The sequence below is a fragment of the Podarcis vaucheri genome (genome assembly GCF_965113315.1).
Source record: "Podarcis vaucheri genome assembly, chromosome: 16".
Classification (NCBI taxonomy): domain Eukaryota; kingdom Metazoa; phylum Chordata; class Lepidosauria; order Squamata; family Lacertidae; genus Podarcis; species Podarcis vaucheri.
The window spans coordinates 21,546,850-21,573,357 of record NC_138754.1 but is presented as its reverse complement, the minus strand read 5'-3'; the positions used below and the strand labels follow the sequence as shown (position 1 = coordinate 21,573,357).

General features: G+C 46.0%; 1 protein-coding gene across 1 annotated transcript in view; it reads left to right on the top strand.

Annotated features, from left to right (window-relative positions):
* Positions 1-635: 635 nt before the first annotated feature.
* TBX5 (T-box transcription factor 5) overlaps positions 636-26,508 on the top strand; it is a 98,129-nt gene continuing 72,256 nt past the window's right edge. The window contains exon 1 of the mRNA XM_082202901.1: positions 636-846. The gene's annotated coding sequence lies outside the window, so the exon portion shown is untranslated. The remainder of the gene's footprint in view (positions 847-26,508) is intronic.

Sequence of the window (26,508 nt, the reverse complement as noted above, 5' to 3'; positions counted from 1 at the left end):
AGGAGAGAGAGAAGGGGAAGAAGAAGCGGAAGGAGGATGAGGAGGGGAAGGAGTGGAGGAAGGAGAGGGGGGATAGAGGAGGAGGAAGAAGAGGAGGAAGGAGAAGAGGAAGGAGGGAAGGAAGGAAGGGGAGGAAGGAGGGGAGGAGAGAGAGAAGAAGGGGAAGAAGAAGAGGAAGGAGGATGAGGAGGGGAAGGAGAGGGGGGATAGAGGAGGAGGAAGAAGAGGAGGAAGGAGAAGAGGAAGGAAAGAAGGAAGGAAGGAAGGAAGGAAGGAAGGAAGGAAGGAAGGAAGGAAGGAAGGAAAAAGAAAGAAAGAAAGAAAGAAAGAAAGAAAGAAAGAAAGAAAGGAAGGAAGGAAGGAAGGAAGGAAGGAAGGAAGGAAGGAAGGAAGGAAGGGGATTTCTGTTCACATAGAATTATTGGCCTGGTTGGCAGAAATCGGTTCCCAACCAGCAGCCCCTCCCCGCCGCCCAGAGCTCAGCAACCCCTCAGAAGGTGTGACTTGGAGCTCGGCGGTGGGGCGTCCAGCGCAACGAAGCTGGAATGCGGGCGCTCGTGTGAAGTGATTGTTGCCAGAAGCGCCTCGACGTCTCCGTCCCGCTGTCCTGGAGCGGCGGCTCAGTGGTCCCGTGGTGGAGCTGCGCGGTCGCTGCAGGTCGCTAGGCTGAGAGAGGGGCTGGGAGACCCCCTTATCAGCCAAGACCTCCTCGGGCAGGGTCCCTGGTCGTTACAGCCGGAAGCGGGGCCGAAGGAAGGAGCGAGCCGGAGAGGCTGTCAGAAGGGGAAGCGGTGAGTCCTCCTTCACCTCGGCGTCGCGGGTCCGCGGTGCTTTCCTGTCCCGGAGGTAAAGCTCTCTCCGTCTTGGAAAGAGGGCGTTGGGTCGCAGGCGAGGCGGGTCTGGACACCCGAGTCGCGGCTGAGGAGTGATGGCTTGTTGGCAGAAAGAAGACCCTGGAGACGGTTCCAGTCTAGGCTTTGACAGGCAGCGTGCTTGGTGAAGAGGGCAGTGGAGGGGCGGAGGAAGGGGGAGCATTCCTTGCAAGCCCCTAGTCCGCTGGGGGCAAGGCGGTGTGGTCTGTGCGCCGCTGCCATCTGGGCTGCCTCCTGCCTGAAACCCTGGCGAGCTGCTGCCAGTCAGTGTAGGCAAAACTGCGCTAGGTGGACCTGTGATCTGAGTCGGGAGAAGGCAGCTTCCTCTGGCCCTGTCGTCGGATTCGGCATGCGCTTAAGGGTGCTGGTCACGGGCGTAGCCAGGATTTATTGGAGCGGCAGGCTTTATGGGGGCGGGGAGCAGAACCGAGTTACCTGCGAGAATGCGACACAATTGGTCAGTTGGTTAAGTATTTTTATTTATTTACTTTATTTAGGGGAGCAGATGTCCCCCTGTACAACTACGACACTGGTGTAGTTTGCTTGTTGCTAAACATCCTCTGCCTAAAAACATCCAATGAAAGGGAGTCCATAACCCCCCTGAGGGAGTCCATTCCAGTCCATTTTGCTGAGTTGGAGTAGTGAGGGTGTGGCGGTGTCTATGACAGAAAACATAAGCGCTTCGTTTGCATTGTTGTTGCATTTAAATCCGTGGTGTTAATTCGTGATCCTGTTGCTTCAGTCAACTTCTGTTTGCTTACCCGGCTGGAGATCAGTCAAATGAATTTGCTGAGAGGCGGGATGTACATTGAAATAGAAAATGAATGCATATAAAGGACTCGCTACATTGAAAAGAATGCACCGCCCACCAGCTGAGATGTGCGCCCGCAGACACACAAACACACACGCCTATCCCGAGGGCAGCTGGAAGGAAGGCTGGCGAGATTTTGCCAGTAAAATTGTTCCAGGGCTGATCTTCTGCAAGAATAAGATGCGTGTGTTCCCATTTGCTATTATGTTGGTGCTCAGATTGCTGCTTGTGTTGGCGTAGAAACTCAGCAAGACTCCACGCTCACCATCCAGCAAATATTAACTTAGGTAATGCGTGAAATCCCGATGTTTGGGGGCGAGCGAAGTGTTTTTGGTTTTTTTGCCCTACTGTGATCCTAAACTTGCTGCCTTATTTTATTCCCCATCACCTCTCAATCTGTATTTTTCTGTAAGAGAGCTCTCTCTTCTCTCAAGAGCATCGCACTGGGTATTTTAAAAATATTTTTTAAAGGGATCTGTAGCCTCCTCGGGGCATCCAACCAACCTGCCTGGGTTCATCTGGTTATCTTCAGAATCATGCTATGACGATGATCAACCACAATAGCTTCGTATAAAAATGCGTTTATGTATCATACATATCATACATAATTATAAAGCAATGAAAGAGGCTTGCGACACCTTGAATAAATTTTTACTATTTATCACATTTAAATCCCACCTTTCCTCCAAGGAACTCAAGGTGGTGAACATAGTTCCTCTCCTAGAATCGTAGAGTGGTAGAGTTGGAAGGGACACTGAGGGTCATCTAGTCCACCCCCCTGCAATGCAGGCATCTCAGCTAAAGCATCCGTGACAGATGGCCATCCAGCCTCTACCTAAAAACATCAAATGAAGGAGAGTCCACAACCCCCTGAGGGAGTCCATTCCAGTCCATTTTACCCTCACAACTGTGGGAATGTTCTGGGGTGCAGGAGAGGATATATTGACTAATTATATCCTTATCCAACTTGTGCTAACAAGTTCCCAAAATAACAGCAGAGTTTATAAACATTCCCCTTCAAGTTTGCAACGGTAACGTGCGCACAGGTTCGCTAGAACCTCTATAATAATTACTCTGGTAATTTCCCCTTTGTTCCCTCTTAAAATACAAGACACCACACAGTCTTTATAAAAGTATAAAAGAGTTTACTCACGTTCTGTTCACAACATGATCCCAGAAGGTAGAAAGGCTTAAAAAAGGTTACATATATTTAGAATCTATCTTGTTGCAAGATAGACCTTATCTCCTCTCTTGGCTGAGAGCCAAGAGGGCATCTTCAGATGCTTCCTCATTGAGGGAAAATGGCAGAGAGAGAGAGATGGCTGCCTGCCCTGTGCTTTTGTCATTACCTGCACAGGTGAGGCCATACCCACCTCTGGTCACATGCGGAGGAAGTCCGTCCCCAGGAAGTTTACCTGCTTGCTGGACAGACATCCCTCCCCATGTTCTAACATGTACACTCTAGGAATGTTGTCATTGACTGCTCCTGTGTTTACATCCCACAACAACAACCCTGCAAGGCAACTTAGGCTGAGAGTGTGTGACTGGCCTGAGGTCACCAAGTGAGCTTCATCACGGAATGGGGATTTCAACCCTGGTCTCCCAGGTCCTTGTCCAATGCTCTAACCATTGTACCACACTGGCTTTCATTGTGCGTTCCACCTCTCATCTTACCATACCTCACACGGTTGTTTTGAGGATAAAATGAGGAGACGGAAAACCATGTCCCTTGTGCACCTGGGGGAAAAGGTGAGATATAAATGCAACAACAGTCTCCCTTGGCAGTTCCTCAGGGGAGGGGGGTGCAGCCCAGGAAAGGGCCTTCTCTGTGGTGGCCCCTAAGCTGTGGAACTACCTCTCTACAGAGGTGCATCTGGTACATTCATTATAGAGCTTCCGGAGGAGGCTGAAGACACACCTCTTTACCTTGGCTTTTGACACTCGAGGTGCATGTTTTTGGGAGCAACCTTATTTTTACATTTCCAAGTTTCTTTAACATGCTTTTAATATTGTGTTTTAATGTGCTGTAACGTGTTCTGGGACCTTAGGGTGAACAACAGGCTAATAATAATAATAATAATAATAATAATAATAGGTAAAAAGGTAAAGGTAAAGTACCCCTGGATGGTTAAGTCCAGTCAAAGGCGACTATGGGGTTGCAGCGCTCATCTTGCTTTTAGGCTGAGGGAGCCAGTATTTGTCCACAGACAGCTGTCTGGGTCATGCGGCCAGCATGACTAAACTGCTTCTGGAGCAACGGGACACCGTGACAGAAACCAGAGTGCACAGAAACACTGTTTACCTTCCTGCCACAGCGGTACCTATTTATCTACTTGCACTGCCATGCTTTCAATATGCTAGGTTGGCAGGAGCTGGGACAGAGCAACGGGAGCTCACTCCGTTGTGGGGATCCGAACCGCCGACCTTCTGATCAGCAAGCCCAAGAGGCCCTGTGGTTTAGACCACAGCACCACCCAAGTCCCTACAAAATAACAACAACAACAACAACAATAATAAATATGGCCTTCCAAAAGGGGGAAAGACGTATATATTTTCTCATATTTGCATTAAAAAATGCTTTCGTTGTGATGTGGTGGGGCGGGTAATCTATAGCAGGTGTTCCTATTTGGAGAGAGGCAAATGTCTCATTTGGAGACTTCCCCCTTCCACACCCTCCCCAAATGGAGAGCAAGGATATTATGAATGGCCTTGCCTGTGCAACCCTTTCATTGAGGACAGCTCAGCTTCCCCTTCCTACCCAATAAGTCATCCTAAGTTTTGTAGGCCGGGGCTGCGTGGGGGAAACGGGTTGGGAAACACAGTCAGATTTTTTTCCACACAAGTGGGCCTTGTTGGTGGGGAGCCCATGACGGTGTCCAGGGGCATTCTGAGAAGAGGGCTGTTTCTTATTTCATTTTCATTTTCCTTTCATTCCTCCTCCCGCCCCAACAATGAAAAGAGATAAAAGCCTCCCCTGAAACCTGTGGCGTATAAAATATCTTCAATTGGAATTCCAGAAGCACCAGGATATTAATGGGAGGCTTGTGATTCTCAGGCATGAATGGTGTGTGTGCAAGACGTATGCAGAGCAATGTGGTTTTTCTATCAAGATCCAGAAGGGTAGCTGTCTCAGATTCCAGTGGTGCGAGAAGGAGGGCTCAGTGTGCGGCAGCGTGCCCTGATGAAGGAGCTTCTGGGAAAGGGCCATTGCTCAGGGGTAGAGCATCTGCTCTGCTTGCAGAATGCCCTAGATTAAACCCTTGGCGTCTCCAGGTAGGGCTGGGAAAGGTGCCCTGCCTGAGACCCTGGAGAACAGCTGCCAGTCAGTGTAGGCAATACAGTGGTACCTTGGTTTGCAACCGTTTTGGATTACAACCACTTTGGATTACAACCATATCAAACCTGGAAGCGTGTGTCCCTTTTTTTTTTATTACAACCCATTTTTTTGGTGGGGGGGAGTCCCCATTGGTGAAAGCGTGCCTTGGGTTACAACCTGTTTTGGTTTACAACTGGACCTCTGGAACGGGTTATGGTTGCAAACCAAGGTACCACTATACTGAGTTAGATGGACTGGTGGTCTGACTTGGTATAAGGCAGCTTCCCATAGGAGCCAACTCCTAGGGGCCAAGGTCCCTTTGTCTCCCCCCCCATAAAATATTTGAGGGGGCTGTACGCCCCAAGGTTGTTGGGCATTGCCATTCAAATGGTAATGTGCCACCAATCAAATGGTGCATGTGTTGTCAAATGAAATGTTACCTTCAGGTGGCTAATACCACACAGAGACACACAAGTGCAGGTTGGAGTGTGGGCCAGGATTGCAAGCATTAAGGACAAAAGGCTACAAAGAGTCAGAGATCTGTTTGATGTTTCCATGCATACAAAATAAGAACAGTGATCAAGTTGTACAATCAAAGTGGATTTGGTGCCCTGGAGTCGTGTACAACAAACTCACTCTTCCTGCCCCCCACATGGATTTTTCGTGAGAAGGGCAGTGATGGGAAGATACACCAGGAAGCATGAGATAATAATTGTGTTTTTTCCCACCAAACCTGTGGGAATGTTCAAGGTGGCAGGAGAGGATATATTGTTTATTAATATCCTTCTTTACTTGCACTAGCAAATTCCTTTATGTAGCAGAGTTACATTCCCCTTTATATATATGCACAGCAGATAGCTGGTTGCAGGCTCGTGTAAGCCTCTCACTATTATACAATTCAATCTGTCCCACGGCCCTTCACTTCATCAGATCTGGCCCTCCTTGAAAAAAGTTTGGACACCACTGCAACTTGTTTAGCTTATATGTAAATCCGGCACTCTGTGTACACATGAAGAGCACTGCTATTCTAGAATACACAGCATTAACATAAAACAACCAACAATTATGCGAGATAGGGCTTACCCGAGCCCCCACAATATGCAAGTTGGTGCCCCTGCAACTTCCTATATAAGCAGCAGCTGCCACCAGAAAGCAGTAGAGGTGTTTCAACAGCATCTGTGCCCCCCCCAGGTTGCTGTGATTTGGCATATGTGTTTGTGCAAGTTTTATTTATTCATTCATCTGCTGCATTTACATACCACCTTTTTCTACCAAGAGTTCAAAGGCAGTGTCCATGGTTCCCTCGCTCTTCATTTAATCCCCACAACAATGCTGTGAGGTAGGTCAGGCTGAGAAGCAGTGACTTGGGCCAAGGTCACCCAGTGAGCTTCGTGGCTGATTGGGTATTTGAACCCTGGTTTCCCAGGTCTCCTAGCATGACACTTTAACCACTATGCCACACTGGTTCTCATTGTGTATCCTGAAGCATGTCCAGCATCAATCCATCACTGATAGTGCATTAGTGATGGACTGATACTGGGCCATCTATGCAATTCTCTGCTTTGTTAGTTGTTCTGTGATGCTTCCCCAGTGTTACTGCTGTATTGCCACCTGGAAGGGGCACCCTTGCCTTCGTTATGCACCTTTAGGCATCATCATCATCATCATTTATTATTTGTACCCCGCCCATCTGGCAGGTCTCCCCAGCCACTCTGGGCGGCTTCCAACAAAGATTAAAAATACATTAAAATGTCACACATTAAAAACTTCCCTAAACAGGGCTGCCTTCAGATGTCTTCTAAAAGTCTGGTAGTTGTTGTTCTCTTTCACATCTGATTGGGAGGGCGTTCCACAGGGCGGGTGCCACTATCGAGAAGGCCCTCTGCCTGGTTCCCTGTAGCTTTGGTTCTTGCAGTGAGGGAACTGCCAGAAGGCCCTCGTCATTGGACCTCAGTGTCCGGGCAGAATGATGGGGGTGGAGACGCACCAGGCAAAAATCTTCCTCTTTAATCAGGCCTTTGGCTGTTTGACACCCAGTGCTCTTTTAGACTGTGTTGGGGAGGGGAGTTTGTTGGGTTGTTTTTATTCTTATTGTGTATTTTGTGTTTTTATATTGTGTTTTTATGTTGTAACTGCCCTGAGACCTGTGGATATAGGGAGGTATACAATTAATAATAATAATAATAATAATAATAATAATAATAATAATAATGCAGAAGCAAGACTGAAATTTAAACTGGTACATTTGCTATATGAAGGGAAGGTTACAGGATTTCAGCAGGAAGCTACAGGGATATCAGCCCCAAAACCTTTGCAGCCACAGGCTTCACAGAGAGGTTGCATTTAACCACCCTAATATCATCATCATCATCATCATCATTTATTATTTGTACCCCACCCATCTGGCTGGGCCTCCCCAGCCACTCTGGATGGCTTCCAACAAAGATTAAAAATATATTAAAATGTCACATTAAAAATGTCCCTGAACAGGGCTGCCTTCAGATGTCTTCTAAATGTCAGGTAGTTGTTTATCTCTTTGACATCTGATGGGAGGGCGGGTGCCACTACCGAGAAGGCCCTCTCCCTGGTTCCCTGTAGATTTGCTTTTTGCCGTGAGGGAACCTCCAGAAGGCCCTCTGCTCTGGACCTCAGCGCCTGGGCAGAATGATGGGGGTGGAGACACTCCTTCAGGTATACTGGGTCGAGGCCATTTAGGGCTTTAAAGGTCAGCATCAACACTTGTGCTCAGAAATGTACATGAGCTCAAATAATCATGAATGCACAATGGAAAGGACATCTGGAGGGTTTCTCTTTTGGTAGTGCAGGGAACGTGGAGACAAGGCCTATCAACAGCTGCTAGCCAAGCTGGCCATATTTTACCTCCATTATTGGAGACATTATGCTTCTGAATACCAGTTGCCGGGAATTGCAACTGGTTGCTATTACAATGATGTCCTACTTGCAGGATCCCTACAGGCATCTAGTTGGCCACGGTGATGACAGGATTCTGTGGCAGATTGGTCATTGGCCTGATACAGCAAACTCTTCTCATGTTCTTACTGTGGACTAGAGACATGTAGAAGCAGCAGTGGCAGGAGGAGTGGTGACATCAATGCACACATGCCTTGAAGGTGCAGTCCTAGCCACACCTTCCATTTAAAGCACATCCAATGCAGATTTAAAGCACATGACTTCCCCCTCCCAAAAATATCCTGGGAACTGTAGTTTGTTAAGGCTGGGAATTGTAGCACAGTGAGAGGGGGGATCACAGTTCCCAGGATTCTTTGGGGGAAGGATGAACTCAGTGGGACTGCTGTCATCCAAAGGCATTCCATCTGTTTCTAGGACCTGAGCATTTATCCCTCCAACACCTTGATTTGAGCAGAATGGACTTCTCTCTCTCTCTCTCTCTCTCTCTCTCTCTCTCTCTCTCTCTCCCTCTCTCTCTCTCTCCCTCTTATTTTTTCAAGATTTTTAAAATAACAGCATTTTCCCATTCATCTTAACACCAAATTCATCTTGTCTGACCCCACCCCCACCCCCCGTTTTCCTTTTTTTTTAACTTTTCTTCCCCTTGCATATAATTGATTTTCCAATTAATTTTCAGTTCTTATTTTTTCTCTAAGATATCCAGTTACCTCATAAATGGTACACCAATCCTGCTAAACATAATCTATACATTTTATCCAATCTTGCTTGAATTTCTTCCTGTCTTGATGCCTGATCTTCACGGTGATTTTTGCCATTTCGGCATAGTCTATCATCTTGTTTGTCCATTCTTCCTTCGTTGGTACACCATCTTCTTTCCACTTTGGGGCAAATAACGTTCTAGCAGCCATGGCCGCGTACATAAATAGTCTCTTTACATTCTTTGGTATTTCTTCCCCCATTATTCCAAGCAAAAAAGGCTTCTGTTTTTTTATGAAACGTTATCTTAAACATTGTTTTTAATTCATTATATATCGTTTCCCAGAAGTCTTTTGCTTTTTTACAAGTCCACCACATGTGAAAAAAGCACCTTCATTGTCTTTACATTCCCAACATATTTTGGAGGAATGGGCAGAATGGACTTCTGGTCTCTATTAAAGTGCTAATTATGAACACAAAAACATAATATGAGCCTGCTGGATCAGGCCAATGGCCAACTAGTCCAGCATCCTCTTGCAATGTCTACCTAAATGTCTATGGGAAACCTGCAAGCAGGACCTGAGCACAGGAGCATTCTCCAGCAGGTGATTTCCAGCAATTGGCACTCAGAAGCAATTGGTTGGAGACACAGCATAGCACTGTGGCTCATAGCCATGGGAAGCCCTCTCCTCCATGGATTTATCTAATCATCTTTTAAGGACATCCAAGTTGGTGGCCATCACTACCTCCAGTGGGAACGAGTCCCATTATTTCACTGCATGAAGAAGTCCTTTCTTTTCTCTGTCTTGAATCTTCCAACATTCAACTGCAGCGGATGCCCACGAGTTCTAGTGTTATGACAGAGGGAGAAGAACTTTTTCTCTATCCACTTTCTCCATGCCGTGCATCACTGTATGAACTATCATGTCGCCTCTTACTTGCCTTTGATCTAAGCCAGTGTTACCCAAACTTGGGTCTCCAACTACAATTCCCATCATCCCTCACCACTGCTCCTGCTAGCTACGGATGATGGGAGTTGTAGTCTCCCCAAAACAGCTGGAGCCCCAAGTTTGGAAAACACTGCTCTAAACTAACAAGTCCCAAACGCTTCAACCTTTCCCCATAGGGAAGTCGCTCCATTCCCTTGACCATGTTGGTAGCCCTTCTCTGAAATTTCCCCAAGTTCCAACTCTACAATATTATAGAGGCTTACTTGGGAGGAAGCGTCGCTGAATGGAGCCAGGCTTATTTCCAAGCGTGCTTAGGATGGCGACTTTTTTTTACTTTAGGATGGGGGCTTGTTTGCTTAGCAATTTGCTACGGGTGAGATCCGGGAGAAGTGCCGGCTTCGTTCTTCCCCTTTCACTCAACAGCCTCCATTTGCGTTAATTTTACAAATTTGAGAAACAGAAGAACAAGACAGCCCTAAACCTCTCCAAGGACATTCTCCCAAGGCGCATAGCTGTCAACGTTTTCCTTTTTTTAAGGGAAATCCCCTTATTCCGAATAGGATTCCTCGCAAGAAAAGGGAAAAGTTGACAGCTATGCCCAAGGGCTGCTCGCCGGGAGGGATTTTTCTGGACGTTGAACGTCGGGTCAGCAAAGAATGTCACCGGGTTATACAGATATTTCGTCTGGTTAAAGCATAATTTGGGGGCTGGGGCATTCCAGGGTTTCGACCCTTCTAAGCACCATTACTTGAATATGAGTCCCACATGGAACCCAGTGGAACTGCTCAGATGAGACTGGCATTTTTACCCTGGTCTTTGGTACCTGAGATATTAGTTTGCAGGACCTACTCCTATTCTTGTGAATGTCATATTTTAACCGTTTTTAATTGATTTTTTTTTAATTGTCGTATCCTCTCTTGGGACATGCTGATGAACGGCGGGTAATAATGAAAATAGTAGTATATAATGATAATAATAATTATTTTTCCTGTACTTAGAAGGAAAGAAAGCCACCAGCTTACAAACTGTGTTTCTGAACTCAGAGGAACTTGCTCCCGAGTAAATGTGCGTAGAATTGCGTTGCTGTTTCACCTCCCCTCTATTTTGTCATTCATTACTTATTTCAGATTTTCAGATTTCGTTTCCCTGCGGTTCATTTCAAAGGCTGCTTTCTTAACACCCCTTTCCTGAAATCAGGGGTGCGTCCTAAAAGGCTAGGGAGAGCTAAAAATTCCTAATTACCCATTCTATAACAATCTAGTCACGCAGAGCAGGTGTACAGCGTCCAAACATTGCTGAGCCTGTGAGAGTGCGCTCCAACGGACTCAATGGGCTTTCCTTCCGAGTAAACGTGCGCAGGATTTTGCGTCCCGAAAGTAGGAACGTTCTATCCACCCTGACTTTTAGGCGCTGTGCAAAATGACGACGACAGATTCGTGCAATCCATTTTTCCATCCTCTCTGCGATTTGCTTAAGCGCATTTGGAACAATTCCTGTTGCTGATATTAAAAGACAGAGATCATATAAATCGTCCCGAGTTTCCAGATGTGGAGGCCAACTTTTGTAGCGCGTATTGATTTAGTAGATTTATTGATTTAGTTGTTTTTTAAGTCTCTCTCTCTCTCCCCCATATTATCTGCGATAGGTATTGGGGGAGGAATGCCCATTATTGTAGCTTACGTAGTTAAGGGCTGTGTTTTTGGGAGGCGGGGGAATTGTCATCAGAATTATGTCGAGTCTTTTTTTTTTAATGGTCCTGTTAGCTTTATGCGTATGACTCAGATGCAAGACTAAATTTGCAAAGGGTAGTGGGGAGAGAGCTCTGAATTAGTTGGGTGATGCTGTTCAGTAAACCCAGCTGAGCTGAAGAACTCTGACAATCGAATTGTGTGTGCCAAGATGTTCTGCGTGCCATTAATGTGCAGGGCAGAAAGATATTCTATTTACCATTGCTCCGGTTTGACCTTTGCAAATTCTGCAAGTTTTTGTGTGTGTGTTTGTGTGTGTGCGCGCGCGCACTAGTAGCGGTTGCACCCTTGCTATTCTGCTCCCCAATCCCCTGCCACCCCCCACATTAACCCCCTAGATTTCCCCCCTCCCACCCCATGCAACTACTAAGCTCGCTTTTCACCTTCCCGACACTGTTCCTGAAAATACTACTCTCTTGTGGTCTCCAGCCCTGCTTTGCTCCCCTGTTTTCACCTGCACCCCCATTCTCCCTGTCCTTTCATGTAAGCACCTCTTGCACATAAATCACCCCTGTAGCAACCTCCTGCGCGTACCTGTGTGTGTATCTCGTATGTATCGTCTGTAGTGATAAAACCTTAATTTTCTGTTGAAATGACCACTTTTGTCCGTTAAGGCGAACGGGTTTTTGAGTCCCTAGAAATTAAACTCCCTTTCAGGGAGCTGAGAAAGGCACATGGGGGAAAAACACGACCATACCTGGCCCAGGGATATCCTCCAATACATGTTTATCTCGCTCATTATGCGTGCTCGATTCATCCAGCTTTATTTCAGCGGCTCGTTCTATCATTGCCCATTATTACTATTAACATTATCATTCAACACCGTCGGCGTCTATAGTTCCTCCTGGTCGCGAGAAACTTCCAATCCTTATCGATCAGGCACACAGTTAAGACTCAGAAGTAGCTTCCCCCCAAGAATCCTGGGACTTTGGGTATTGTAGCTCTGTGGGGGAACTACAGTTTCCAGAATGGTTTTGGGGGGGAATGCGTTTTAAAAGTGCATTGGACATGTTTTAAATGATTGGCGTGGATCTGCCCATAGCTAAAGTGAAACACTCTTAAGAGGCAATCTAGTGGAAAGAGGCAAACATGAATGTGACCGCCGCAGACTGGAATCACCGTCTTTCTCCTAGAAAATAACAAGTCCTTCAGTGGTGCTCCGGCCTGGGTAAGGGGACATTTAAGCCACAGAGTTAAAAGTGCATTAGTGAGCGTGGATTGTGACTTTCTTTTGTTGTTAGAGGACAGCGCTGAAGAGCCGAAGGATGTGCAGGACAGCTTTAGACAGCATATTTTGCGGAACATCCTCCAAAAAGGCTACCCTTCCCTATAGAACCTATATAGGATAACGGGTTCTATTAACTGATTGATTGATTGATTGATAATACGCACAGCCCATTCATGTCTAGCAGAAGGACATTCACCCGCGTAAGATTTTTCTTTTCTTTTCCCTTAGAAGGGGGCCGCTGGCGAGGAAGAATAGCTACATTATTTATGTCAAAAATTCCCAGTGCATGTATGGAGGGGAAAGTATCCCCCAAATTCCCTATAACCTCCTCCCTGACCCCTGCATTCTTGAGCGCGAGCGCACAAAATATTAGACGGACAAAACCTTTCTCTTTTTTTGTACCCAGATTGAAAGCAGAACTTGTTCTATGGATATATTTTTTTTGGTTTTGAAAGGAAAATAATACGGCCTGGGGGGATTGTTGTATGATTTTATGAAGCCATAAATACTTGAATGCCCTCGTACACGACCAGAACTTCGGGATTACGTGTGTGGAGGGAAATGTGGGGCAGTGGCTGGTTTTGTAGTGGGAAAGGGGGGCTGGCGTAAAAAAAGGTTATCCTGTGTAGGCTATTAAATTGCAACTTGATCCGGGCAAGCGTCCTCTTCCAACCCGCCCCCACCTCCCTGACCGGGCTCAGTTCTCCGAGAAGTTCTCCTCCGCACGCCCTATTTAAATGAAGGCTCGGGGGAAAGTCCCGGCTCTTTTAATGAATGGATTGCGCTTTCCGCCTCGCGTTCCTGCTTGCAGGGGCGCGCATCGACTCCCAAACCAAACCTATGCAAGTCCATTCGTTCATGCCATAGAATAATGCCCCTGTTGTTCTGCTTCTTCGTATTCTCTCCCCCCCCCCCAATTTATTACCAGCCCTTTACACTCGGGTCCCCTACGGTGGGTTACAACAATTAAAAACACAACGTGAATATTTAAACCCAGTGTGTTTACGCGATAAGGATAACAGCTTAAAACAATTCAAAGGTACAAAAATAAGGTAGTATTTATACAGTGTAAGGTAGATTAAGGGCAGATAAAAGAAACGACTTCTTCGCACAGCCTGTGGAACTCTCTGCCACAGGAGGCAGTGGTGGCCACCAACTTGTATGGCTTTAAAAGAGAATTGGGCAAATTCATGGAGAAGTCCATCGGTGATGACCAGCCATAAGGGCTATGATCTGCTTTCGGAGCCAGAGGAAGTAATACTTCTGAAAACCAGTTGTTGGAAACCACAGGAGGGGAAGAGTGCTTTTGTGTTTGGGTCTTGCCTGAGGTCGTCTGGTTGGTCACTGTGAAAACAGGATGCTGCACTAAATGGGCCATCGGCCTGATCCAGCAGCCTATTCTTTTCTTATTAGTAGCAGTATTTTACGTGTAGTATTAATAATAGTGGTATTAGTAGCATTATTTTAGGTGTTGAGGACTACGGTGGGAAAATCATAACCGAGATGGTGGGCCTCTTTTGTGAGAGTAATCTTCCCACACACACAAAAAAATACCCCTCGGTGTATTATCGTTACTCTTGCACCTTCATATCACTATTAATATTCTCTTTGGATAGGCTTCAAAGAGCGGCAGCGGAGGGTGGGGGGTGGGAGTTTGGTGGTGCCCCCTTCTTAATTCTCTTGTGAAATTCTCTCTTTGCATCCCGCGATGAAAGAAAGCCCCGCTTGTGTTTGACATCATCCAAAGCTGCTCGTTTGGATGGAGGCGGCGGCGGCGGGGGGGGGGGGGTTGTTCTTTCTCCCGCCCCCCCCCCCAGCCTGTCACTATCACTTAGGTAATGTTTTTCCTCGCGATGATTTCGCTGGAGATTAATTATTCCCTTCCAACCCGCCTTCCTCACCAGCTGGGGCGTTATCTGAAAGCAGTACGCAGCGTGTGTGTGCTGTGGGGGGCGGGGCGGGGTGCTACTTCCCTCCCCGCAAGGAGAAATAAAATTTTATTACTGAATGTTCCAAGACCCCTAAGGCCATATTCATGTTAGCCCTATGACAGCACTTTAAACAGTCGTGCTTCCTCCTCAAAGAATTCTGGGAGCTGTAGTTTATTAAGGGTGCTGGGAGTTGCCTGCAGGCCCTTAATCCCCCCTCACAGAACGACAATTCCCAGAATCCCATGGTAAGAGGCACATGCGTCAACTCCTAGGGGCTGATAGTTCTTCGCCCCCCCCTTTAAAATATTTGAGGGGAATGGACCTCTCCAAAGTTGATGGGCATTGCCATTCAAATGGTGTGCGTGTACCATCTCATGTGATCGATTATGTGGGGCAGGGCTTACCTCCCCCCCCCCCCGCCATATTTTATTCAGGTTGGCACTTCTGGGAAGAGGGATAGATTATTAAACCACTCTGAGAATTATAAGTCTGTGAGGGGGAATAGGAGTCTCTCAGCACCATGGGCGTAGCCAAGGGGGTGGGGTAGAGGGGCAGTTGCCCCCCTAAATCAAGTATAGTGGTACCTCGGGTTACAGATGCTTCAGGTTACAGACGCTTCAGGTTACAGACTCCGCTAACCCAGAAATAGTACCTTGGGTTAAGAACTTTGTTTCAGGATGAGAACAGAAATCGTGCTCCGGCGGCGTGGCAGCAGCAGGAGGCCCCATTAGCTAAAGTGGTGCTTCAGGTTAAGAACAGTTTCAGGTTAAGAACAGACCTCCAGAACGAATTAAGTTCTTAACCCGAGGTACCACTGTAAATCAACAAAAATTCTTAACTAACTGAGGTTCTGCCCCCCCCTAACATAAAGCCTCCCCCCCCCATAAATCCTGGTTACGCCCATACTCAGCACCCATAGCAAACTACAACTCCCAGGATTCTTTGGAGGAAGCCATGGCTGTTTAAAGCACTATCATTCCTGCCCAGAGGAGGCAAAGGAAGTGGCCACGCACAGAGAGTCCTTTCTAGTAAGTGTAAGAACTCCCCTTATACTGTACTAGCAAAGCATGCATTTGTGATTTGGCTGCAAACCCCACACTCCTGAATGCTTTTTGCTTGGCTGGAATGTGTCCTTGAACCCTGATGGTGCTTCTAGATTGCCTGGATGGATGGAGGATAGAGAGGGTTGTCTGAGGGTATGTCAAAATTAACCTACTTATAACTAGGTAAGATCTATATGCATAAGATCTCCACCCACTTTTGCTGTGGCCCCGCCCATGAATCCCATGTGGCCCCCGTGAAGTTGCATAGAAGGAACTGTTGTGGGAATGTTCAGGGTGGCAGGAGAGGATATATTGTTTATTAATATCCTTCCTAACTTGCGCTAGCAAGTTCCTTTCCTTAGCAGAGCTTACATTCCCCTTTTTACATGCACAGCAGATAGCTGGTTGCAGGCTTGTGTAAGCCTCTCATTATTATACAATTCAATCTGCCTCAGATTTAATTGTACATTCTTGGTAAATTCCCTTGAATCCCTCTTAAAAGAATAAATAAGCCACAATCTTATTCAATGTCAATAAAAGAAGTTTACTCACATCAGTTCACAGTTGGATCCCTGAAGGCAGACTTAGTTACAAATATGTACATGTGGATCTACCCCATATGGGGGGATAATCCCCAGTGCTTCTGCTAGCTGAGCGCTAGCAGAACAGTCCTAGCTAGAAGCTGGTCAAACAAGGAAGTCAAAAAGAGAGGTGTGCTCCGTGACTCGTCCTTTTGTTACCTGGACAGGTTAGGTCGCACCCACCTTCTATCACATGCAACAGGAAGGATGCTCCAGCCAGGAGGAACAGGAAGTTTTGACTGGCTGGACCAAACATTCCCTTGCATGTCTTCTCTAGAATTACCAGGAATGTTGTACTTGACTGCCTCTCATGGATCACATCCCACAACTATGACCCCCAAGCTGTAAGTGGCTTTCCCAATCCTGCTCTAAACCACCACCGCACCGGGGAACGAGGTTCCTTAATGGCAGAACTGATGTCACCCGCCCCTTAAGCAAAATTAGTCCACCCACACAGTGGGGGAAAAGAACAATTGTCTGAGCCAAGGACTCCTATTAATGACAAAGTGTCTTGGCACGTGTCTGGAAGGGCTCTGGCACATTCCGGTTCCTTTGATCACCTTTCAGATAACAGAATCCTAAATGGATGCCTTCCTTTGTACCGGGGAACAAAAGCATCAAAAGAGAAAAGAAGTAAAAATAAATGTATGCAGGACTCCCTCCATCCCCCCCCTTGCAGAGAATGTACCAGCTGTTCCTGGGCACTTTAAAAACAAAACAAAACAAAAACAGCCACTTTATTGAACACACATATAAACTTCACCTCCGTTGCAAGGAGCACTTTTGCAATTTGAAGGGGGGGGGACCTGAAATAATAGGCCTTGTGTCAGTTTCTTGGCTTCAAATCCAAGAAACTCTTGCTGTGTCTTTTCTAACCACATCTTGTACACTTGCCTTGGAAAAAGGGGAGAGGAGGGAGGAGTGTGGCTGGAGTCTGGAGGAATTAAAAGAGAAATGTTTATATCTGTTCTCTAATGTGGGCGGCCTCCTCTTAAGCTTGGGCCTTTGGTTTCTGCTCCTGCACCATTTGGGTTCACTATCTCTGCCAAGATCTTACCTTTTCTGTGTTCTTGGTAAAATAAAACAACCCCCCCCCCAACATGCATAAAAACATGAGAAACAGTCCTGGGACCTGGGAGGTAAAGGTAAAGGGACCCCTGATCATTAGGTTCAGTCGTGACCGACTTTGGAGTTGCAGCGCTCATCTCATTTTATTGGCCAAGGGAGCCAATACAGCTTCTGGGTCATGCGGCCAGCATGACTAAGCCACTTCTGGAGAACCAGAGCAGCGCATGGAAACGCCGTTTACCTTCCCGCTGGAGCGGTACCTATTTATCTACTTGCACTTTGGCATGCTTTTGAATTGCTAGGTGGGCAGGAGCAGGGACTGAGCAACGGGAGCTCACCCTCTCGCAGGGATTCGAACCGACGAGCTTCTGATTGGCAAGTCCTAGGCTCTGTGGTTTAACCCACAGCGCCACCCATGTCCTAGGACATGGGAGACCAGGGTTCAAATTCCCACTCACTGAAGAGTGACCTTGGACAAGCTACTGTCTCTTAGTCCAACTCACCTCGCAAGGTTGTTGCAAGGATAAACCTGGGAGGCAGAATGTTGTGGCTTGCAGGCATGGTTAGCCTTCTCCTCCATGCATTTGTCCAGCCCTCCATGTTGGTGGCAGTCACTGCCTCCTCTGGCTGTGAGTTCCACAGTTTAGCTGTGAGTTGCATGAAGAAGCATTTTCTTTTATCCGTCCTGAATATTCCAACATTCAGCTTCACTTGAATTTCCATGATTTCTAGTGTCAAGAGGGAGAAAAACTTTCCTCTGTCTGCTTTCTCCATGACCGGCATCATTTTATATATCTATCATGTCACCTCTCGTTTGCCTCTTCTCTAAACTGAAATGTTGCGAACGCTGCATCCTTGGCTCATAGGGGCATTGTGCCATCTCTGTTACCATTTTCGCTGCCCTTTCCTGAACATTTTAGAACTCTGCAATACCCTCGAATATAAGCCACCCTTTGTTCACCTCATTCTGGGGGTGCTGTTGGGCTCCCCACTCCCATCAGCCCCAGTCAATGTGACCAATGGTCAGGTATATGATGGGATTTGCAGTTCAAAACATCTTGAGGGCTTAAGCTTGTGTGGACCACAGTCCACATCACTTGATTCATAAAGCACAATCCTCCCTTTTGAAAGCTGTCCATGTAAACCAGGGGTGCCCAAACTTTTTTCAAAGAGGGCCAGATTTGATGAAGTGAACATGCGTAAGGGCCGACCAAAGTTGTTATTGTTATTGAGGCTTTTTTTAGGATTTCCCCCAAAGTTGTTGACTTTTTTTAGGGTTGAAGTTGTTGACTTTTTTTACGATTTTAGGACTGAACTTGTTGAGCTTTTAAACTGGCCAGGGGACCGGATTAGGCCCCCAGAACAGACTTTGGACATGCCTGATGTAAACCAATGTCAAAGCTGAGAGCTGGATGTCTGGAACCCTGTAGAGTCGTTGCCAGCCAGTGTAGACAATATGGAGCTAGGAGGGCCAATGGTGTTGGATGTATTATCACTGTAGCAGTCAAATACAACATTTCCTGTTGCCTAGAGTGGACGCACAGGGGAATGTTGCTCCAGAGAGGGAGGACTTCCTGTCCTACCTGTTCTGGAGTATCCTCCTCCTGTGTGTGACCAGGTAGATGGGTGTGACCATAGCAGACCCTATGAAAGGGTTAGTCATGCAGCAATCTTCCTCTTTGGCTCTTTTGCTGCTCTTTCCCTCTTTTTGCCTTTTTTTCATTTTCACCTTTCGGATTCCTCTCTGCTGGCTCTTAGCCAGCAGCACAAGGCTCATCCTAACAGAGGATGGCAGCCACAAGGTAGAAAGTCTGAGGCCTAGCTCAGACTTCTTTTCTCTGCAAATGTAACTGTAATCCACAAGATAAAGCCTTCCTTCGGGACACAACAATTATTATTATTATTATTATTATTATTATTATTATTATTATTACCCCGCCCACTCTAGGTGCCTTCCAACAAAATATTAAAATACCATAATGCATCAAACATTAAAAGCTTCCCTAATCAGGGCTGCCTTCAGATGTCTTCTAAAAGTCTGGTAGTTGTTGTTCTCTTTGACATCTGGTGGGAGGGCGTGCCACAGGGCGGGCGCCAATACTGTGAACTGAATGTAAGTAAACTTTACCACTACTTTCAAAGAAGGCTGTCGTGTTCTTATTATTTTTAAGAGGGAAATAAAGGGGGAATTTACCAGGAACAATCCAATCTGGACCAGCCAGACTGGATTGTTCAATTTATATGATTCTAGCGAATCCATCAACTTGCTTCCAGACAAGGGAATGTGCTCTGCTACTTGCTCACTAGCGAGAGTGACGAAGGATAATATTTAATCAATGTATCCTCTCCTACTTTCCTCAACGTTCCCACAAATGGTCTGATTCATAGGAGCCAACTCCTAGGAGCTGAGGTCCCTTTGGCATACTCAATAAAATATTTGAGGGGGCAGAGCCCCCCAAAGTTGATGGGCATTGCTATTCAAACCGATCTCATGATCGATTATGCAGGGCGAGGCTTACCTGCCCTCCCCAACACCACCAACATTTTATTCAAGTTGGTACGCATGGCCTGTTTCAGTATGAGGCAGCTGCTTCCCATGTTTGTAATTCAGTGGGTAGAGCATCTGTTTTGCATGCAGAGGGTCCCGGGCTCAAGCCCCAGCATCTCTGGATAGGGCTGGGGATTCCCCCCTCCCTCCCTCTCTTAATTCCATCCTCAATGTCTTAGTGTGGTTGCATTCAGGGAAAGGCATAGCACTCTAAGCAGGGATTCATAGGTAAGCTCAGCTTTTGTTGATGCGTATAATGCCTTATGCAATTGAAAGAGCTGCAGTCATAATGGGCTCTGCTATGCCCTGTTTCTTTGAGTAATGGAGCATAGAGAAATTCATAGAACCTAGAGACTTTCAGGATAATGTTAAATCTTATAAAAGGTTTGCATTATTGTACACTCTGCCTTATTCTAAGTACAGTGGTACCTCGGGTTACATACGCTTCAGGTTACATGCGCTTCAGGTTACAGACTCCGCTAACCCAGAAATAGTGCTTTAGGTTAAGAACTTTGCTTCAGGATGAGAAAAGAAACTGTGCTCCAGTGGCGCGTCAGAAACAGGAGGCCCCATTAGCTAAAGTGGTGCTTCAGGTTAAGAACAGTTTCAGATTAAGTACGGACCTCCGGAACGAATTAAGTACTTAACCCGAGGTACCACTGTACTCACAAATAAGAAACTGTTGTTCATTCGCTTCCCTTGGTTGTAAGAGCACAACACACACAATTTTTTATTTTGCTACTTTTATTGTAAAAGTACTGTATAGCTTTGACATTCTCTGTCTCCTTTGGCTGTGGAATACAAGCCAGCAGACCTGCCTTGTGGGCAGAGCCCAGACTTCCTCTAACACATCCGATCTGGCTAGACGAGGGTCGGACCCTCATTCTGTCCCACCTCACTCCAGTCTTCCTCTTTCCTCGTTTTCCCCCTCTGGAGAAAAGAGGAGGGTTTGATGGATCCCCTGACCTGCCGCGGCCCGCAGGCATGAATCAAAAAGGTCTCAAAGAGCGGGTGGAAAGGTTAGCCTGACCCTTCCTACCAGGCAATGCGCCCTCCTCCCCTTCCTCTTCTCCACTTTGCCCCTGCAAACCCTCAGCCTTGTAATGGGCTTCTAATGAAGCCGGACTAGAAGCTTGATCTGTTTGGTATAACGTCACACCTCGCGTCGGTTTCCCTCGATGATGGGATGGGGGGCGCGGTGCTGTATGGGCTTCGTGTGCGGTTGAAGTTGGGGTCGTCCAGGAGAAGGGGAGGCCTCTCAACCTGTCTCAAAGCCCGTTTCCCCAGAAGTGTGTCCCAAGTGGGTAAAGTGGTAAATTGAATTCTAGAGGGCAGGAGAACTTCATGGAAACCTCCGCAGCAACGTCCCTTTTGAGACTAACACCGCAGAGAACTCTTAAGCCACTTAAGAGTTCTCTTAAGAGTTCTCTTAAGCCATGGCTTCCTTCCTGCAAAGAACCCTGGGAGCTGTAGATCAGGGGTCAGCAAACTTTTTCAGCAGAGGGCCGGTCCACTGTCCCTCAGACCTTGTGGGGGGGGGGCGGACTATATTTTCAAAAAACAAACAAACTAAAAAATGAACGAATTTCTATGCCCCACAAATAATCCAGAGATGCCTTTTAAATAAAAGCACACATTCTACTCATGTAAAAACACCAGGCAGGCCCCACAAATATCCCAGAGATGTACAGTATTTTAAATAAAAGCACACATTCTACTTATGTAAAAACATGCTGATTCCCGGACCGTCCGCTGGCCAGATTGAGAAGGCGATTGGGCCGGATCCGGCCCCCGGGCCTTAGGTTGCCTACCCATGCTGTAGATTGTTAAGTGTGCATCTTACAGAGCATCTTACAATAAGACAGTCCTTGACCACAGGCTTGCCATCTAAAAGGCACTATATGAAATTAAAAGGGATTAGGAGGATCGGGGGAACACTCAGGTACTAGTTCGCTGTTTTGGAGTTTTTGTAATGGAATGTTTTCAAGGAGGATCTCCGTCTTGCAGTCCCCTCTTTCCACTATTCCCAGTTCCATGAGGCTGCAGGGAAGAGAGTGAGGAAGAGCAGGGACATCATCTGCTGAAAGAACAGATCCTTCAGGCTGTTCCTCTCTCAACTTTGACCTAGCAACAGGAATATTAATAATAATATTATAATTTATTATTTATACCCCACCCATCTGGCTGTGCTTCCCCAGCTACTCTGGGCAGCTTCCAACAAAATACAGTGGTACCTCGGGTTACAAACACCTCGGGTTACAAACACTTTGGGTTACAGACCACTAACCTGGAAGTAGTACATCGCGTTAAGAACTTTACCTCAGGATGAGAACAGAAATCGTGCACCAGCTGCACGGTGGCAGCAGGAGACCCCTTTAGCTAAAGTGGTACCTCAGGTTAAGAATGGTTTCAGGTTAAGAACAGACCTCCAGAACAAATTAAGTTTATGACCAGAGGTACCACTGTATTAAAATACGGTAATGCATCAAACATTAAAAGCTTCCCTAAACAGGGCTGCCTTCAGATGTCTGGACAAAAAGGGAAGCAGGGCCACTCCATTGCCTTAAGGAAGTTCAACACATGTACCTAGCATCTGCTACCTGAGGCAGCTCTCTCCCTGTACTCAGTGATAGGGCCGGTCCTGTGCACCTGCATGTATATCACTGGATTTCTTTACAATCCAGCACTTGACATTTGATGAGTAGCCACAAATTCATCTTGTGCATTACATCGCTTGTGCCTTTAACAGAGGAGGTTGCAGGGAGGAGAAATTGTTTATGCAAATGAAGCTGCTGGAAGCCAAAACGGAATGTATCAGCCCCGCCCCATCCACCATGCCCCCCCCACTGGACCAGTGCAATCCCGCTCCCTTTCACATCAATGGGAGTTTGGACCATTTCATTCTATGGAAATAGGCCTCCGCCGTTGGCCAAAATTATGCAAGTCTCCCAGAGTGCTTTCTAAGCAGTCAGGAAAAGCAAGGAGACTTCTCCGCACTCTGTTCCAATAGATTTCCTGCTTCCTACATGATGGTTTGGGAAATCAAACCATCTCAAAAGGCCATTTGTTTCTGTTCAGAAGCCAAACACCACGATTAGCCAGCAATTGCTGAATGAGTGCTCCTGAAAGCTTTGCTTCAGTTTTAAATGGAGCCAGAAAGATCAAACTGATGGACTGGGCAGTGGGCACAATTAATTCCTACATCCCACATTAAAATGTGGATTTAATCAGATGTCAACTCAAGTCCTTCCAGCTATCTGTGTACACCAATTGATTCAAGATGGCTGTCTGTGCTAGGTCATCAGTACTTAAAAACATGGATATTTTGAAGGTTCTCCAAGGGTTACAACACAGGATCGTCCAAGTCTTGCCACTGAAGCGTGAATTGCATCTTCAGTATTGAAGTAATAGGGTGTTCACTGAGCATTATTACCCTAAAGTGGAGTTTGAGAGCAAATCCTGCCTACAAATCAATTGAACTTGTTTCAAAGGCCTAATAATACTTACATTTATAGTCAACAAACCACTTTTCTGCTTCTGTTGTTATATATATATTTATGTTGGGCTTGTTTTAATTCATTCATGTCCCACATTTCTTCCATGATGGAAACCAAATCACAAGCATGTTTATTTTGAAGGGAGACCAAGAGAGTGCAATAGACCTTTCAAATAAGTATTCTTCAGTATTGGGTCCCCAGGTGTCATACAATCATAGAATTGTAGAGGTGGAAGGGACACTGAAGATCGTCTAGTCCAGCCCCCTGTGATGCAAGAATATGCAGCCGTCCCATACTGGGATCAAACCTGCAAACTTGGCGTTATCAGCACCACACTCTAGCTCAGTTGGTTCAGCCAGTCAAAGCTTCCTGTTTTTTCCTGTTTTTCTAGTCATCTCCTGTGACTAGAGATCTTTTTTTAGCTAGTTTTTTTAGCTAGTTTTTTAGCTTCCAGCTAGCATAAGCACTGGATTATTCCCCCATGTGGGGTAGATCCACATGTACATATTTGTAACTAAGTCTGCCTTCAGAAATCCAACTGCTGTGTACTGATGTGAGGAAACTTGTTTTATTGTCTTTAAATGAGATTGTTGTGTCTTTATTCTTTTAAGAGGGATTAAAGGGAATTTACCAGGAACTGTACAATTCAATCTGAGACAGAATGAATTGTACAATAGTGAGAGGCTTACACAAGCCTGCAACCAGCTATCTGCTGTGCATGTAAAAGGGGAATGCAAACTCTGCTAAGTGAAGGAACTTGCTAAGGCAAATTAGGAAGGATATTAATAAACAATATATCCTCTCCTGCCACCCTGAACATTCCCACAGAGACGCTCCTTCAAAGTTGTAATCTGCCAACATCAGGGGGGGTCACACGTCCCCCCCCCACGGTCCTGTACACAAGAGTGCATCTCCTGCTTTGTATCCAGTAATCTGCAATAACTCCTGCCAGAACTGAAAGCCACATGGGGTCTTTTTTTCAGACAGCTAATGCAAGAGTTGTTAAAGGCCAAACAAAACACAACCATTTTGATAAGGTATGGTCCCCATATATCAACTCTGTAAATAGATATGACATTAATGTAAGACCTCTAGCCACTCATGGAGAGGTTGTGTCATGGGTAGTTGAAGCTTTGGCAATGTATTCGATGATTCACTAACTGGACAGTGTCCTCACTCACATTTTTTCTTATATGTGACTGATATAAGCCTGTAGCATTGTTATCTTACTATATGTTATCTTACTATAAAATTAGATAAATTACATTTTAAAAAATCACCCCCCCAAAAAACCCCTCCATCCTACTCATAAACAACATTGCAAGTGAAAATAGTTTTATAATGAATGTGAAATATGCTGATGACGATATTATTAAAATGAATCATTTATTTAAGTTGTCCCATTATGTGGTGGAATAGATTAGTATCAGACTGTGACTTGTAATGATATATTGGAACTGACTTTTGCTGTTGTGTTGTTGTTGTTGTGGACTACCCTGGGTACATTTTTGTGGGGAAGTGGCATACAAATTGTAACAACAACGACAACATTGGTACTTAGCTATTTTGAATTCCCAGGAGGAAAGGCAGGATGGAAACGCCTTAAATAGAAAAGTAGCAAATAACACTTCAGAAAAGCAGGTACAGAGATCATTAAGAGAAGGGAGTTGGGTTGCTTTTGTGATTCCAATGAAATGAACTGAGTTGGGAGCCAAGCTAGAATATTATCCCTCCTCTATGGCTAGTAAATCCAGATGTACTGTAGATGCCTTGTAACGATTGTCAAAATTGCCTATTCATTTTGTAAAAAAATGACATTCTGAGGGACCATAGAAATGACACAGTTTTTAGTAATATTATCTGGCAGGGTGCTGCGGAGCACACCCCAAAGGTGCGGAAAATTTCCCCCACCTGGGCTAGGACAAAACAAAGCAGGTTGGTTTGGCATCTGGAAGTAGTGTGCTTAAAAGCCTGAACATCTCAGGTGTGGGATATCTAAAATAAGGCAGTCAAAACCAAGTACTTCTGATTGCTAGAGAGGACACATAGAGAGAGAAAGTTGGATCTCACAGGGTCTACAGGAAGTCCTCCCTGTGAGAGCCACTCCTACTCTCCATCCAGGTAAAGGGGCACAACCTTTATAAGCTGGTCAGTCGCCTGGCCTGTTCTCTCTCTCTCTCTCTCTCTCTCTCTCTCTCTCTCTCTCTCTCTCTCATATCCCTGCTATCCACTCTCTTCAATGTTTCATCAATGACTAGGGATTTGCTGAGTCTGAGTCACAGCTCAGACTCCAATTCTAATCTAATCTATAATATATGTCTGTAACTACTTTTTAAGCCTGCCTCAAGACTCCTACTCTGAAACTGAGTGAGTAAATCCATCTTTCCTTATAAGAAGACTGTTTTGCGTGTTTATTGTTTTAAGGGGGAGAAATGGGGGGAAATACCAGGAAATGCAGTCTGCAGTAAAGCATCCTGGGTTACTTAAATTAAAAGGCTAAAGCTAGCTTATCAACAGCATCCTTATTTTTTGCTGACAAAGGGATGTACTGTGCTGAACTCACAAGTGCGAGTAAGAAAGGATAACGTCTAAGAAATATCTCCTCTCCTAGTTTCTATACACATCCTTACAACTTTCCCCCACCTGGGCTAGGGAGAAACAAAGCAGGCGTTTTGGCGTCTGGAAATATTGTGCAAAAAAGCCTCTCAGAGACTGTGGGGGTGGGTGGGGGGTAGGGATGTCCAATTAGGGACCCTTGGGAAGAAGGAGGAGGGGGAGAGAAGAGAAACCCAGATAAGCTTGGCTTTATCAGCCTATAAAAATACCACTTTCACTTAGCTGCAGAGCGCTTTTCTCTCTTGCTTTCTCCCTTCACAGCTGCAACAAGCTGGGGCTTAGACTACAGGGCGGGGGGAGAGGAAAGCTGGTTGGTGGGTCTGACCTGACCAGCAGATGAAGGTCCCTCTCACCATCAGCCAGACTGGAAGTTCAGGAGTGGTTTTTAAGTCAGGGGATCTAACTAAGGTTACTATATAGTATGGCCAATACACCTTCTCAGGCCACATTTTTTGTTGTTGTTTAGTCGTTTAGTCGTGTCTGACTCTTCATGACCCCATGAACCAGAGAACGCCAGGCACTGCCTCCCGCAGTTTCGTCAAGCTCATGCTGGTAGCTTCGAGAACACTGTCCAGCCATCTCGTCCTCTGTCGTCCCCTTGTGCCCTCCATATTTCCCAACATCAGGGTCTTTTCCAGGGAGTCTTCTCTTCTGATGAGGTGGCCAAAGTAT